The 14,404-nt window shown below is 38.4% G+C and overlaps 1 long non-coding RNA gene and 1 other non-coding gene across 2 annotated transcripts; both read left to right on the forward strand.

Annotated features, from left to right (window-relative positions):
• Nucleotides 1-8,561: 8,561 nt before the first annotated feature.
• LOC149154788 (uncharacterized) lies at nucleotides 8,562-9,520 on the forward strand. The gene is made up of 2 exons (XR_016262986.1): nucleotides 8,562-8,862; nucleotides 9,392-9,520. It is a non-coding gene; the product is annotated as an uncharacterized LOC149154788 (long non-coding RNA).
• LOC149154789 (small nucleolar RNA snR60/Z15/Z230/Z193/J17) lies at nucleotides 9,099-9,199 on the forward strand. Its single transcript, XR_016263944.1, has one exon. It is a non-coding gene; the product is annotated as a small nucleolar RNA snR60/Z15/Z230/Z193/J17 (small nucleolar RNA).
• Nucleotides 9,521-14,404: the final 4,884 nt, after the last annotated feature.

Raw genomic sequence — 14,404 nt, forward strand, 5'->3', positions numbered from 1 at the left:
ATTCTACCAACATGACTAGCAGTGGTTGGTGGAAAGTCCCTAACATGACTCACAGAGGTTAGTGACTCTTTGCTAGTATGACTTGCAATGGCTAGACATATGCCCCCGGTGTGACTTGTAGGGGCTGAAAGCTCATCTCCAACATGACTAGCAGAGGTTGATGATGCATTGCTAGTATGACTTGTAGTGACTAGACTCGTGCCCCCAACATGACTTACAACGGCTGAAAGCTCATTTCCAACATGACTAGCAAAGGTTGATGATGATTCATTGCTAGTATGACTTGCAGTGACTAGACTTATGCCCCCAGCATGACTTGCAGCGGATGAAAGCTCATCTCTAACATGACTAGCAGAGGTTGGTGATGCATTGCTAGTATGACTTGCAGTGACTAGACTTATGCCCCCAATATGACTTGCAACGGCTGAAAGCTCATCTCCAACATGACTAGTAGAGGTTGGTGATGAATGGATAGAATTATTATTCTTCTTTGTCTTCCTCTTTCTCTTCATTTTAGATCTCTTATTACAAGAGGGAGGAGAAAAATGAATCCCATATTTCTCTTTTAAAGAAGATGAACAATTAACACCCACTTGATGCCCTTGAAATAAAGCATTCATATGAGAAGCTTCAAGAACATCAGGAATATTTGGAGTGGACCACAACCAAATTGGTAGTCTAACATTTTTATCCAGGAATATTCAAAGAGGCCATCAAGGGGGTACCAACGTTTCCAAAGAAAGGAAAATCACAAGGGTCCCCTTTTGGAAGGGTACCTTGGTTTCTCTCCACAGGAATATTGGCCATACTAAAATTATTCGCAGATCCTTCCCTTGCAGGAATGCAAAAATGAATTTCCAAGGAAGAGAGATGCACAATCAAAACCTTTGCCCTTGAGGAGGCAACTCCACAACTTTCAAAAGAAAGATCGAAAGCCTTTCAAGATCAACGGAGCCGTAGGTCAGTCACTTAGAGTCTAAAGTCCAAAAGTGACAAGACAAGTCCACCTAAAGACAACTAAATACAAAGAGAAAGGAGCACTCGACTTTAAAGTCCCTAAAGATGCAACCAATCAAGCAACTTCCAAGTATTTCCGCTCCGGGTGATGAGGACCAGACACCAAAATACAAGAAAGCAAAAATCAAGGTCCTTCCAAAAACAGTCTGGGGTAATTATGCCCTAGGCACACTAGCAAAGGTATCAAAAGCAGATACACTGACCTCCAGACAATAGCCTTTGTCAGTGCAAGCACCCAAGCTTCGCAAGGGTACCCTCCAGAAGTACTGTTGAACGTGATGCAACGTCAGCCTCAGCTGCCATGGGATTCCCCTTCGCAGCGACCTATGAGATCCCTAGGAAAGGAAAATATGCGTACCAATTCGTATCAAAAGCTGGGTGGAATAGTCGTGAGGCGGGATCCAACAAGTAGGCTAAGGGGTATCTCTCTTCCTTGTCTTCACTCTCCCTCGTGCTTAACTTCTAGTCACGGAGCTTTCTCGGTCTTTCTAACGATATTGGATTTTGCTCGTTATTCAACTTATATGTTTTGTAATTTAAGTGGCCTTGGATGGTTAACTCTCCACTCGCCTATTCCAAGGCCCTAATGAACCTAAACTTGTTGGTATTTATTAGTGACAAAAATAAAAGTTCTAGTTCATTTTATTAAAGCACTTGATTTTATAGGCCCGTTATTTAAGTCATGGGTAAAAATGAGAGTGAAACTAATGATGTTTTGACGCAACAGAAACCAATAGAAACTTAGCTACATGCAAATGCAATTATTTTCTTCAATGAAAAGGGATTTCTATGGAGTTCTACAGATAAACTTTTACAAACAAAATTTTCTTTTTCTAGAAAACACACTCCACGCACCCAAAAGCTAACGAAAAGACTAAAATGCCTACAATGCAAACTACCTTAATGAAAACTATAATGATAGTGCATGGATGCTCATACAAGAAGCAAATGTGTTGCCTTACAAGATCAACAAGCCAACTTGAAAGTAAAGAGGGCAAAAATTCAATAACAAATTTCCCTCAAAACCAAGCAAAACAAATTGAAAAAATCACAATTGCTCAAAAACTAAAAGAAACCAAAAAACCAAAAAGCATGGAAAGAAAAAGAAAGGAAAAACTATGTTTTTGTCTTTTCTTTTAAAGAAACTAAAGCAACTTTTGAGGTCACAAAAAGAACTACTAAATTCGAAAGATCAAGAAAGAAGCACATGGAGTCTTTAAATCTTGCAAGCTATAAAACTCATTAATGAATGAAACTTGAAAAAAGAAAGACTACAAACTTGCACAAACTGATCCAAACAACAACAAAAGATTTCAACAAACTAACAAAATGTCAAGAAAGAAATATTTTCAAACTTGCCAAAAAGACTCTCAAAGAATCACAAAAAGCAACAAGGCCACCAAAGAAGCAAAGCAAGGGAACTTGAAATTTGGGCTGAAAATGAAATCAAAATCAATTTCTTGTTATGGAAAACCAGAACATCCAAGAACTTCAAAGCAAAGCCTTGAACCCAAGACACAAACTACGAACTTGCTTAAGAAGCAATCCTAGGCCAATCAAGACTTTTCAGTGAGAAGGAGATTTTGAAAAAGAAAGCTTGCAAGAAAACTGAGTTCTCCAGACAGCAGATGACCATACAACAACATAAATCACCGGGCAGTAGACCTAACTGGGCAAAAATATTTGAAAAAAACAATTCAAAAAATTACATATGCGACTGTGTAAAGACACAGAAGTGTGCACGCACGTTTCTAACACAAGCAACTAGTGTATATACGAGTCTGCTTGAAGAAACTTGCGTGTATACACGACTGTAACCCAAGAAAATAGCATATACAAAGCTTAATTAGGAAAAAACAAAAATCAAAGTCTGATCAAGAAGATCAAACTTGATGTCTGGGACACTAATGGATCAAACAACACTGTAAAAGCAAGCAATCAAGAAATTGAACCCTGATTGAGAACAAACAACCCAAACTAGGAATAACAAGAATGTTATCCCCAGTGGAGTCGCCAATTCTGTTGTGGGTGAGAACACCCTAGGGTCTTGGGTTGAGAACCCCAACAGAGCGGAGGGCAAACCACAACAAGAAATGCTCAGGCAATCAACCTAAATGCTTATTCTACTGAACTGTGTAAGAGTGTCCTTACTCGGAAGTCCTACGTTTGAGTAGATCCCGCAGGGTGCAAACCCTCAGCTTCTCTTGATGTCTTCGAAACCTAAAAATTATTCAAATGAAACATATACAATAGTAGAAACATAAAGCATGTTCATGATATTAACTTTAAATCATATAAATGAATGAACAATTACGCATCAATGTAAGATTCATAAACAAATTACAATATAAATAGATGCATAAACACATTTAATATCGGAAATAGAATAACATTCCTTTATTGAAGTTAGCTACAAGTAAAGTGGAGAAATACGACTTGAGTCCTTCTCTGGCTCCAAGCGGAATCGTCCTCCGGATCCATCCTTTCCCGGCCTCAACAATCTTCCTCCATCACCAATACAAGGATATCTCAAGAAAGATGAAGGATATCTCCAATAAGGAAACAAGGGTTTCCTGAAGCTTTGGGGAGTGCAGGAGGCACAAGGATTTCGTTAGACTCAATCAGGGATAATCTCACTATAGTATCAATATCTCATATCTTTTCCCTTAAGGCCTTCCCATGGAGGTTTATTTATACTTCTCCAAATTAGTTTTTTCAGTTGGGAAACATTTGGGCCACGGGCAATAAGAGGTGAGTAATAGGTAAAACCCGTGAACTTCGCCCGAAATTAAGGAATTTTTTTTTTTTTTTTTTTAACATATGTATGCGGGTTGGGTATATATTGACCCGCGTGTACACACTTTATCATAGGGAAAAGTAGCGTATAGGGAATAAAACACTATTTTTTTTAATTTTGGACCAAGTCTGGAAGGAAGGGTTGCCCTAGGTCATAATCAGAGCATCAGATCTACGAAGAGTGGTAAATGGTGCTATAGTACCATTTACCGCTCTTGGTAGATCTGATGCTCTGATTATGGCCTAGGGCAACCCTTCCTTCATCACTAATACAAGAATATCTCAAGAAATATGAAGGATATCTCCAACAAGGAAACAAGGGTTTCCTAAAGCTTTGGGGAGTGCAGGAGGCACAGGGATTTCGTCAGACTCGATTAGGGATAATCCCAATATAGTATTAATATCTCATATCTTCTCCCTTAAGGCCTTCCCATGGAGATTTATTTATACTTCTCAAAATTAGTTTTTTCAGTTGGGAAACAATTGAGCCACGGGAAATAGGAGGTGAGTAACAGGTAAAACTCGTGAACTCCGCTCGAAATTAAGGAATTTTATTTATTTATTTTTATTTTTTTTAAGTGTTGTAACATATGTACGTGGGTTGGGTATATGCTAACCCGTGTGTACAAGCTTTTATCACAGGGCAAAGTAGCGCATAGGGAATAAAACACTATTTTTAAATTTTGGACCAAGTCTAGAAGGAAGGGTTGACCTAGGCCATAATCAGAGCATCAGATCTACCAAGAGTGGTAAATGGTGCTAGATATCCTTGTATTGGTGATGAAGGAAGGGTTTCCCTAGGCCAGCACCATTTACCACTCTTGGTAGATCTGATGCTCTGATTATGGCCTAGGGAAACCCTTCCTTCATCACCAATAAAAGGATATCTCAAGAAAGATCAAGGATATATCCAACAAGGAAACAAGGGCTTCCTAAAGCTTTAGGGAGTGCAAGAGGCACAGGGATTTCGTCAGACTCGATCAGGGATAATCTCACTATAGTACCTGTTAGCTTTGCTATGCAAATGGATTAAAAATAGATTCAAAAATCTCTCAAAGGCTGCAAATATGCTTATAGTCATGCCCAAAATCCATGTTGTTCAAATCATCAAGACATGACAAAAGCTACCCACCGATCAAAGAGGTTGCAAGAGGGAAGCCCTTTGGAGGGCAGAATTACAGTACCGGAAGGTGAAAATACCCAAAAAATCACATAAAAACCAAAGTTGCAGGCTTAAGGGTCCGAAATCATATCAGCCGTTGGATCTGGCCGGTCAACGGTCCGGATCGCGTCGGCATTTCGCTATCGGCGATTATGAGGGGCAGGCTTTAACATAAGTTATGCGCCGATGCGATGGGCCAGACCCGATGGCCCTTCAACACTCCATTTTATAAAATATCGGGTCCGCGGCAATATCGGCGATCGACGGGTCGGCGGTATCGGTAGTGGCATTGCGATTGTGGTTTAGCGATTTGATCAGGGCCGTTAATTGCGTGCACAGATCAACGACTCGCATCACGTCGGAATTTCGCTATCGGGGCTGCCAAAGAGTACAGGGCCTTCACATATGTTATGCGCCGATGCGATGGGCCGAACCCGATGACCCTTCAACACTCCATTTCATATTTTTTAAAGTCCGCGCCCATATCGTTTTCAATGTATTTGGTGTATTTTCTTTGTATAAAGAAAATATAAAGGGAAGCCCTGGGAAGATGCCGATTATGATGGGTTTTGGATCCGATGGGATTCGAAAGTAAAATATATATATTCTTCAAATCCGCCAGAGCCATTTTTCATGATTTTGCAGCTGTTTTATGTATATTGTTCAAATATTAAAAAAACAAGGGATCGGCCGGCTGCGATATGCGACTGTGACCCGAAAGGCGGACCCGATAGAAAGTTATGCCATGTTTGAGGATGTTTGAAGTCCAAGTGAAACAAAAATGGGCGGGATTTAGCAGTGTCGCAGCGTTTTCACTGTTTATGACCCAGACAGACACAATAACAGAAAAGAAACATTCACAGCTATTGCCTGAAAGGGACCGGTGTAGGGATTTCATAAGAACGGCAGCCACTCCATTGCAGGTTCAAGTGGCAAGCCATCCTTGAAGGAATCGTGCAGTTATGTTATATACCAGAAGAAGGATTCGGCAGAGGGACATCGGCCTGCAAACAGAACCCAGAAAGGGAAGGGGAAGGGCCACTACACGCCTCAACCCAAATCAAATAAAATCATGGAGCATTAACGGCCCTGCCAGTGCAGCAGTCATCCTAACGAACTTAATGGGGCATCTTTGGCACGAGGGAGCTCCTATGCATCACAGCAGGCCACCCAAAATATCTGAGTATGGTTATTTCTCTGTCAGAAGAGGAAAACCGCCGAGCCATGCCTACCTATTGAGGGAATCAATCAGTTAAACAAGACAGAAGGATAGATTAAGACACCTGAAGCCTCAAAAGGCTGAGGACCATTGTAAACAAGCTATAAATAGCTGAAGACAAGATGTAACAAGGGTTCAACTTTTGGAGATTATTCCTCCCCTGTTTTCTCAAGCTTCTCATTTGTAGTCTTTAGTAATACAAGTTTCTTTTGCTGCTACATGTTTAATGTCCATTTCTCTTCTGTTCTATGCTTGCACCTGAACAGTTTGTTCAGGTTTTCTGTGTGTTCGAGGCCAGATAACTGTCATCTTATCTCTGCTTTGATATATTAGATTTGCAAGCTTCTTTGCTGCCTATGGCTAGCCATTTATATGTGTAATTATATACACATCTGCCGGTATAGTCAGTAAGTTCATTTGCTGCCTGTAGCTAGCCATTCGTATAGGTCCATGTATGCAACCTGCTGGCATAGTCAGTGTTCTCCATCTATCCATTAAATCTACAAACTATTGAGCATTAGCAGTCTAAAGCCTTGTGTTATTGGGGGTGTTCATGCATGCCTTGAGTGTGAATAGAGCTGAAATGGTTATCCGACTTGATCCAAGCCATCTTTCATTCCAATATTTCAGAGAACAATATTAAAATTTATATGTTACTAGGCATCTCTGATTTACAACCTCGGAGAGTTTCCTGGAGTGATAACAATACCAATATCTCATATCTTCTCCTTTAAGGCCTTCCCATGGAGGTTTATTTATACTTCTCCAAATTAGTTTTTTCAGTTGGGAAACAGTTGGGCCACGGGCAATAGGAGGTGAGTAACAGGTAAAACTCGTGAACTCCGCCCAAAATTAAGATTTTTTTTTTAAGTGTTTTAACATATGTACGCAGTTTGGGTATATGCTGACCCACGTGTACACGCTTTTATCATAGGGAAAAGTAGCGTATAGGGAATAAAACATTGTTTTTTAATTTTTGGACCAAGTATGGAAGGAAGGGTTGCCCTAGGCCATAATCAGAGCATCAAATCTACCAAGAGTGGTAAATGGTGCTATAACAGATGGGAAATCTCTACAGGGTCATATCACTATTGTAGAGGCATACATGTATATCACTCTTGCACATTAGCATTATGATGATAGATGGTGGTTCAGGGAAATTTGGAGTTGGAACATTCCCCTAAAGCTTAAATGCTTAGGGTGGTTGGCCTGGAAAAATAAAATATTAACATGGGATAATCTGTGTCGGCGAGGTTTCATTGGTCCAAGCAGATGTGTATTGTGTAAGGAGGCACTTGAGGACGTGGTTCACCTTTTCCTTAAATGTTCGTTTGCGGTCTCCATATGGATTGGTGTGATGAACATCTTAAATATACTTGTCGATTGGAATTCCACTTCTATGTAAGATTGTGTTGCAGTACTAGATGTTGGACTTCAAGGAATATCACTCCCCCCCTCTTTACATATTTTGGGGCATTTGGAGGAGTAGAAATGCAAATATATTTGATAATACTCCACTGAGCATAAAATGTATTTGCATGAAAATATGTGCATACTCCAATGAAATTGGGCTTGTGGTCTATAAGGGATCTTCGAGATCCTTTCATTTTTTGAATATATGCAACAAATATCCAGCATGGTTTTTTGATGGGGCTGCTAGTAATGGTAAGTGTGGCAGTGGGGTATACATTGTCATTAAGCATAGGAATTATTATCATTTATGTCGGAATAGTGGGATGGCTTCCAACACAAGGGCGCAAACCATTGCTCTTTGGGGGGTCTTATATTGCGCTAATTGGTTAGCCATTGAGTCAATGGATGTCTTGAGTGATTCAAAGGTAGTTATTGGTTGGGCTATGGAATAATCTTCTTTTGATCCTCCTATGCTCACAAACTGAATGAAAAAAATAAGGCTATTAATTGTACTTTTCAGTTGGGTGACATTGTCCTACATATACAAAGAACATAATGAAGTTGTTGATGCACTATCAAAAGTTTGACACAAATATTAACTAAAAGAGATTATATATACCACCTACTTCAATGATAAATTACAAAGGTGGAAAAATATCAACTATACATAAGTTTTCTATATCTTTACATTTCAGTTGGATAACATTTTTTTACATATAAAAAAAGTTGTTGGATGCACAATTAAAAATATGATACAAATTATATATACTACCTACTTTAATAGTAAATCGCAAAGACGAAAAAATATCAACTACAAATAAGTTTTCTATCTCATAATGCAAACATTCTTTTTGTCATATATATAGATATAAACATAATATATGTTTTTTTCATATTAAATTCCCTTCATAGACCGATTTCAATGGATATGTAACCAACAATTTTGGAACTTTAACACCTATCGCTATTTGAAACAAAAGGGACTTTATCAAACTTCAAGCTTCCATCTATCTAACCCTAAAAACCCTAAACCGCTACTTGAAGCCCGACTGCACGATTCGCGGCACTGAAACCCTAACCCTAACCATTAGGGGGCTATAAATTATTCCCTCGTGTCTTTTCTGCGGCAGATTAAACCATGCGACTGCTCTATCGGCAGCAATCAGTTCTTCTACTGTTCAAAACGGCGGTCAAGGATCAACACAGGTCTCGTCCACTTCAGTGACGAGGATGCCTAGCGATAAGACCAATAAAGGTCTAATCCAATTCACTTATGATCTAAATTTCTAAGCTTTTCATTTTTTTAGTTTTATCATCTTTTCAAGTTTCTGATGCTCTGTTTTTCTGTAACACGTATTTGAGAGCGGTTGGATCATTTTTTATGTTTATATTATTTTCCAATCTACGAAGATTTTTCATTCAGATTCAAAAAACATCACTCTGAGGACTTTATGATTAAATGTGAGTACATTATTCTTAAAACCAAGGAGTTAATGGCAAGTGATGCAAAGCATAGTTCAGCTGAAAAGGCTTCAATGAAACCTTGTTGATTATTCTTTGAAATAGTCTTTCGCTCCTATCTGATGCCAACACGCTCTCTTGCCTTTACTTTTTCCTTTTGATAGAGTAAGCCTGTAACGTTCCCTTATGATATTTTTTGGATCGGTAAAGCAATTCGTCTTTCGTGAAATTTACATTAAAGCCAGCCAATTCTATGTGCACTCGATATTTTATTAGTGTTTGTAACTTGACTCTTTTACTGGATTGATATTCTGATTGACTAGGCTGTGATCGAGGTCGTATCTAAAGCTACTCTGCAAGGAATCACTTTTGTTGTGTTTTCGCTGTTGCAGTACAGCCTGATAAGATTACAAGTACACCATATTCAGTTAATATAATTGCATTTAACTAAATTTGTAGTCTGTCTGTTACGTTTGAAACTGTTTTGTTTTTTGGTATATTGCAATTCCACTTCGATTGTAGACTCTACAGAAAGTCCCAAGCTTATAACAAAATTTACACAGTAACACAGAGAAACATATTTATTTACAAAAATTCTACCAAAAGTCTGGAACCTCAAAACTCAGCAACAATTATAGCCATTGACATCAGACCCTCTGAAGCCAGATAAACGAACAAAGAGAGAATGCACTTCCTCACGTAGACTTTCCATTGACTGTTATTTTCCTGAGCAGTTTTGCTTCCAAGAAGCGCTGGAAAGCATTCTACTGCCGTTTGACCATGTCCTCAAGTTTGTTAATAGAAACTGAAAGAGTTTGAGAAGCGGCCAGAAGCCTGTCAAGGACAAGGCTGCCGCCAACATTTTCCGAAGAGGCTAGAGAATTTGCCATTGCATGCCAGATACCCAAGACCCAACAAAATAACTTGCTGGTAAGAAAACTTGCTGGTAAGAAAACTTCCAGCTTCTAAACTGAGCTGTGATGGAAACTTGAATAATCCAGAGAGCCAAGAGATTCAGTATATAACACCCAACAAAATAACTTGATGGTAAGAAAACTACCAGCTTCTGAACTGAACTGTGATGGAAACATGAATAATCTAGAGAGCCAAGAGATTCAATAGATAGGCAGAGTTAGAACCATTCCACGAGCCAAACTGCAACAATAAATTCAGAGCCAGTTCCCAAGTATAACCGAACTGAGAATTGACATCTAAGGATTGACGTCAGGCAAAGGAATTCGTCTTTCTTGAAATTTACATTAAAGCCAGCCAATTTTATGTGCTCTCGGCATTTTATTAGTGTTTGTAACTTGACTCTTTTACTGGATTGATATGCTGATTGACTAGGCCGTGATCGAGGTCGTATCTAAAGCTACTCTGCAAGGAATCACTTTTGTTGTTTTTTCGCTGTTAGAGTACGGCCTGATAAGATTACAAGTATACCATATTCAGTTAATATAATTGCATTTAACTAAAGCTGTAGTCTGTCTGTTATGTTTGAAACTTTTTTTTGTTTGTTGGTATATTGCAATCCACTTCGACTGTAGACCCTACAGAAAGTCCCAAGCATATAATAAAATTTACAAGTATACCATATTCAGTTAATAAGATTACAAGTATACCATATTCAGTTAATATAATTGCATTTAACTAAAGCTGTAGTCTGTCTGTTATGTTTGAAACTTTTTTTTGTTTGTTGGTATATTGCAATCCACTTCGACTGTAGACCCTACAGAAAGTCCCAAGCATATAATAAAATTTACACAGTAACATAGAGAAACATATTTATTTACCAAAATGCTACCAAAGGTTTGGAACCTCAAAACTCAGCAACAATTATAGCCATTGACATCAGACCGTCTGAAGCGGCAGGTTTTTTTCTTTTCAGCCGAGGCATTGGAACCTTCGCCTCCCGAGAACAGCTGTGCGTTTCCAAACCTGGAGACTTCCATAGCAGATAAACGAACAAAGAGAGAATGCACTTCCTCACGTAGACTTTCCATTGACTGTTATTTAATGAGCAGTTTTGCTTCCAAGAAGCGTTGGAAAGCATTCTACTGCCTTTCGACCATGTCCTCAAGTTTGTTAATAGAAACTGGAAGAGTTTGAGAAGCGTCCAGAAGCCTGTCAAGCACAAGGCTGCCGCCAACGTTTTCCGAAGAAGCTAGAGAATTTGCCATTGCATGCCAGATACCCAAGACCCAACAAAATAACTTGCTGTTAAGAAAACTACCAGCTTCTAAACTGAGCTGTGATGGAAACTTGAATAATCCAGAGAGCCAAGATATTCAATATATAACACCCAACAAAATAATTTGTTGGTAAGAACACTACTAGCTTCTGAACTGAACTGTGATGGAAACATGAATAATCTAGAGAGCCAAGAGATTCAATATATAGGCAGAGTTAGAACCATTCCACGAGCCAAACTGCAACAATAAATTCAGAGCCATCTCCCAAGTATAACAGAACTGAGAATTGACATCTAAGGAATGATGTCAGGCAAAGCAATTCGTCTTTCATGAAATTTACATTAAAGCCGGCCAATTTTATGTGCTCTCGGCATTTTATTAGTGTTTGTAACTTGACTCTTTTACTGGATTGATATTCTGATTGACTAGGCTGTGATCGAGGTCGTATCTAAAGCTACTCTGCAAGAAATCACTTTTGTTGTGTTTTCGCTGTTGGAGCACGGCCTGATAAGATTACAAGTATACCATATTCAGTTAATATAATTTCATTTAACTAAAGTTGTAGTCTGTCTGTTATGTTTGAAACTGTTTTCTTTTTGGTATATTGCAATTCAAACTATTTTTTTGGTATATTGCAATTCCACTTCGACTGTAGACTCTACAGAAAGTCCCAAGCGTATAACAAAATTTACACAGTAACATAGAGAAACATATTTATTTACAAAAATGCTACCAAAAGTCTGGAACCTCAAAACTCAGCAACAATTATAGCCATTGACATCAGACCCTCTGAAGCAACAGGTTTTTTTCTTTTCAGCCGAGGCATTGGAACCTTCGCCTCCCGAGAGCTGCTGTGCGTTTCCAAACCTGGAGACTTCCATAGCAGATAAACGAACAAAGAGACAATGCACTTCCTGAGGTAGACTTTCCATTGGCTGTTATTTTCCTGAGCAGTTTTGCTTCCAAGAAGCGCTCGAAAGAAACTTAAAGAGTTTGAGAAGCGTCCAGAAGCCTGTCAAGCACAAGGCTGCCGCCAACGTTTTCCGAAGAGGCCAGAGAATTTGCCATTGCATGCCAGATACCCAATACCCAATACCCAACAAAATAACTTGCTTGTAAGAAAACTACAAGCTTCTAAACTGAGCTGTGATGGAAATTTAAATAATCCAGAGAGCCAAGAGATTCAATATATAACAACCAACAAAATAACTTGTTGGTAAGAAAACTACCAGCTTCTGAACTGAACTGTGAGGGAAACATGAATAATCTAGAGAGCCAAGAGATTCAATATATAGGCAGAGTTAGAACCATTCCACGAGCTAAACTGCAACAATAAATTCAGAGCGATATGCCGAGTATAACAGAACTGAGAATTGACATCTAAGGAATGACAGTCAGGCAGCTGAGTTAATTCCATTCTACTGATCAAGAGAGTTCATTCCATTCCACTGATCAAGAGCTTAGATTCCGTCGCGGAGACGATCCACCACATACCACTAGGAGGAAGATAAATAAACACGACAGCCTACATTTGATATTAGTGAAATGACATGCCACTTGTTAGCCCATTTAAAATACCGGGGAGGGAGAGACGATCCACCACAGATACCAGCAGGAGGAAAATAAATAAACATGACAGCCTACATTTGATATTAGTGAAATGACATACCACTTGTTAGACCATTTGAAATACCGGGGAGGGAGCGGAAAGATCCGTGGCTGGAAATGGAAAGGCCACCGGATCTTGAAACCCATCCTCTTCTGGAAACAAACCACATAACAAACCACATAATGCGAATATATGGAGAGTGCTGGCCACTTTTCATATCCAAAAACTTTCCCCGGGATGAGCGCATCATATATCAAATGACTGTTTCTTGGGGTGTTCAATAGAACATTACAATGGGGAAGAAGAAATACACCCTTTCTAATCTGACTGAGATTTAAGCGAATTGGGGAGACGCTAAGGCTATTGTCCATCTCCAAAATAGAGGGTTTTTTGTTTTTTTTTGCTTAAGTATCAGTTGTCGAATTTAGATGCGTGAATATAATAGAATTCTAATTTTTCAAATTAAGAAGTTGAGACAAGAACCTTCTGATTCATGAGAGGGTTGCTTTTTTGGCCTGAGTCATTTGATGAATGAGTAGCATGGAGTCTCCAAATACTAATAGATTTGAAATTTTGTTTGAAATTTTATTTTTGATAGCCATTTCCAGGCCTTTTCATAATGTGAGATATTTTACAAAATTGTGTTCGCTGTGTTGGGGTTAAATAATACCTCTCTCACTCCTGTCTCTTGATTTTTGCCATATTTACTGCTGTAATTTGCCTAGAATCTGGTACACATTTGTTGGAATCTCAAGTTTGAATTGTGAACTCTCAAAAATTTCAATGCACTGAGATTTTTCAGGGTATTGAATCCATATATACAATTACAAATTAATAATAACAAAAACAACCAAATTTAACCCAAAAAAAAATAAAATAGAAAATAACTATTGGATATGTTCCATAAACTCCAAAACCTATGATAAATGAATAACGCTTTAAAAAAAATCTAGGACGGCATATTCAAGCGGATGGAAGATCTCAAAACAACGTTAGCTAATGGTTCTGTACAGTGGCCAATGCAATTTGTGGCAATAGTTAACAAATTCGGGAATTTGAATTGTATGGAATATACTGCTTAGCTTTATTTAGATAAAGCTCACTTGTCATCCTAGTTTGCATATAATTGTTAGGCAGTCTGTGAAATGTAGTCATGGTTAGTGACATATGACTAACCATTCCTCGTGTGACTTTTATACTATTTATCTGCTTTTTTTTTAACGTTGGTCTATTCTTAATAGACTCATATGTTACATATCCTTGCCTGTTATGTGACATGTCCAAACGAAAAAAACAATTTTACTCATATTTTTCCGAAGAGATTACGTTCACATATCATTAGAGAGCAGCATACTATTCTACTGCCCCTATCAAAGTAAAATGGCTGAAGACTGATTTAACAACATTTTAATGTAGCTTCAAAACATAAAATTAGATAGTTCTTATACTTTTAAAACATCACAAAATCTAAATATTCTATATAGGGCATTACCCTGTAGGCATAAAAAAATGCTTGTCTGTAGGTTCAAAACATA

Source organism: Pinus tabuliformis, chromosome 9 (assembly GCF_031772625.1).
Source record: "Pinus tabuliformis cultivar Carrire ecotype Pingquan chromosome 9, CPIR1, whole genome shotgun sequence".
Lineage (NCBI taxonomy): Eukaryota > Viridiplantae > Streptophyta > Pinopsida > Pinales > Pinaceae > Pinus > Pinus tabuliformis.